The sequence below is a fragment of the Colobus angolensis genome, unplaced genomic scaffold (genome assembly GCF_000951035.1).
Source record: "Colobus angolensis palliatus isolate OR3802 unplaced genomic scaffold, Cang.pa_1.0 Scaffold31, whole genome shotgun sequence".
Taxonomy (NCBI): domain Eukaryota; kingdom Metazoa; phylum Chordata; class Mammalia; order Primates; family Cercopithecidae; genus Colobus; species Colobus angolensis.
The window spans coordinates 11,838,353-11,841,617 of NW_012116377.1; positions in this window are offsets into that span (position 1 = coordinate 11,838,353).

Below are 3,265 nucleotides of genomic sequence, written 5' to 3' on the forward strand. Positions count from 1 at the left end.
GTCCTTCGTTCTATTAATATCGTGTATTACATTGATGAATTTTTTTATGTTGAATCAATCTTCCATTCCTGAATAAACCCTACTTGGTCACGGTATCTATCCTTTTTACATGTTGCTAAATTTAGTTTGTTAGTATTTTATTGAGAATTTGTTTTTTCAAGTCAGATGCATAATGTGCCAACATTGAAACAAGGTTCGAGGGTGGCACTCTCACACATTCACATGAATGCCCAGTCATCACATTGATGAACTACAAAAGGACCTTAGTGAGGAATTTTGCATCTATATTCAGAAGAGATATTACAAGTTGAGTATCCCCAATCTGAAAATCTGAGTTCCAAAATGCTTCAAAATCCAAAACTCTTTGAGCACTGATGTGACACCACAAGAGGAAAATTCCACACTTGGCCTCATGCAATGTGTCATAGTCAAAACGCAGTCAAAACTTTGTTTCGTGCACACAGTTACTTAAAATATTGTACAATTACCTTCAGGCTATGTATATAAGGTGTATATGAAACATAAATGAGTTGTGTGTAGGCTGCTGTCCCATCCCCAAGATATCTCATTATGTATGTGCAAATATTCCAAATGCAAAACATTCCAAATCCAAAACGCTTCTGGTTCCGAGCATTTCCGATAGGGGATACTCACTATAGTCCATACTTCCCTTATGGTATCTTTGTTCAGCTTTGGTATCCGGACAATATCGATCTCATAAAATGAGTTCCCTCCTCTTTTGTTTTTTGGAAAAGTTTGTGAAGGATTAGTGTCAATTCCTCTTTACACATTTTGGTAGAATTTAGCAGTAAAGCTATCTGGAACTGGGCTTTTCTTTGTGGGAAGTTTTCAATTGTTAACTCAATCTCCGTGCTTATTATAACTCTGTCTTAGTCCGCTTTTGTGTTGTTATAACAGAATACCTGAGACTGGGTAATTGACGAAGAAGACAGATTTATTTTTTACAGTTCTGAAGGTGGGAAGTCTTCCAGTCTCAGATAGAAGACGGAGAGGCCACATCTGGCCAGGGCCTTCATGTTTCATCCTCCCATGGCATAAGGAAGGGAGAGGAGGAGGTTAGAGAGACAGAGAGAGAGAGACAGAAGAGAGAGAGAGGTAGGGGTGAGGATAAAGATTTTGGGGAAGAGGACTGAACCCATTCTTTTTATCGGGAACCCACTTCTGAGATAACTAACCCACTCCCACAATAATGGCATTAATCCATTCATGGGGGCTCTGCCTAATAAACCTTAAAGGTTCCACCTCTCAACGCTGCTGCTTTGGGGATTAAGTTTCCAACACATGAGCTGTGGGGGACACATTCATACCGTAGCAAGCTCTATTCACAACATCTATTTCTTCTGGAGTCAGATTTGGTATTCTGTGTCTTCCTAGGAATTTGTCCATTTTATTTATCTAATTTGTTGGCATTCAATTGTTCATAGTATTTCTTTCTAATAATTTTTATTTCTATAAGTTTGGTGATAAAATCTTGACTTTTTGTTTCTGATTCTAATAATTTGAGTCTTTTGAGGGGGTGTCAATCCTGCTAAACGTTTGCCATTTTGTTGATCTTTTCAAAGAACCAGCTTTTGATTTCATAAATTTTTTCTGTATTGCTTTTCTATTCTCCATTTTATTTATTTCTGCTCTAGACTTTCCTTCTTTCTGTTTCTTTGGACTGCTATTATCAATTATTGAGAGTGTTGTATGAATATACCACATTTTAACTATGTATTGGTGAAGTTTTCTTAAGAATTTTAATTTTTGTTAAAATTTGTCTCATATATTTTGGGTCTATGTTGTTAAGTATATACAAGTTCAGAGTTATTATATGTTTCAGGTTAATTGTTCCTTTTGTTGTTGTCTAATATACTTTATTTCTAAAAAAAACTCTTTTGGCCAGGTGAGGTGGCTCACACCTATAGTCTCAGCCCTTTGGGAGGCTGAGGCGGGAGGATAACTTGAGCTCAGGTGTTTGAGGCCAGCCTGGGCAACATGGCAAAACCCCGTCTCTACTAAAAATACAAAAATTAGCCAGATGTGGTGGCGTGCACCTGTAGTCCCAGCTACTTGGGAGGCTAAGGCAGGAGAATTGTTTGAACCCAGGAGTTGGAGGTTGCAGTGAGCTGAGATTGCACAGTCTGGGTGACAGAACAAGACTCCATCTCAATAAAAAAGTTTTGCCTTAAAGTTTAATTTGACAGATATTAATAAATTTTATTAATTAATAAATTTTTGACAGATTTAATAATTTTTTTGTTTGTTTTCAGTAGTTTAATTTGACAGATATTAATAAATTTTATTAATATTAATAAAACTATGCCACTTCCTTCCTGTGTAAAATATCTGAGACCTTTTTTTTAAAAAAATCTGAGACCTTTTTTTAAAAAAAAAAAATATGTAAGCATTTGAAGCTATAAATTTCCTACTAAGCGTTGATTTAGCTTTATCCCACGTTTTGGTTTGTTGTGCTTTTGTTTTTTTCAGTTACAAGTGTTTTCCAATTTTACTTATGATTTCTACTATTTATTTATCTATTGAGACAGTATCACTGTGTTGCTCAAGCTGGAGTGCAGTGGTACAGTCACGGCTCACTGCAGCCTCGACCTCTGTGGCTCAAGGGATCCTCTTACTTCAGCCTCCCGAGTAGCTGGGACCATGGGCTCTGGCCGCCATGCCCAGGTAATTTTTTATTTTTTGTAGAGACAGGGTTTTGCCATGTTGCTCAGACTGTGATTTCCTCTTTAACCATTGGTTATTTAGGAATGTGCTGTTTAATATCCACATATTTGTGAATTTCCCAAATTTTCTTCCACTATTGATTTCTAAATTCATTCCATTATGTTTGGAGAACACACTGCATAATTTCAATCCTTGTGATTCTCCTGCTTCAGTCTCCCAAGTAGCTGGGACTACAGAGGTGTGCCATCATGCCCAGCTAATTTTTTTTTTTTTTTTGTATTTTTAGTAGAGGCAGGATTTCACCATGTTGGCCAGGATGGTTTCGAACTCTTGATCTCGTGATCTGCTTGCCTTGGCCTCCAAAAGTGCTAGCATTACAGACGTGAGCCACCATGCCTGGTGTATTCAAAACATTTTCTGTGTTCTTTTTTAAGTTCTGAAGTTTTCTCCACAGAGGTATTTTCTTCATGAATTCCTAGGTACTTGTACATTTTTCATTGAGCAGTACTTACCTTATGTGTATTTTTTTTTTATTTTTTTATTTTTTGAGATGGAGTCTTGCTCTGTTGCCCAGGCTGGA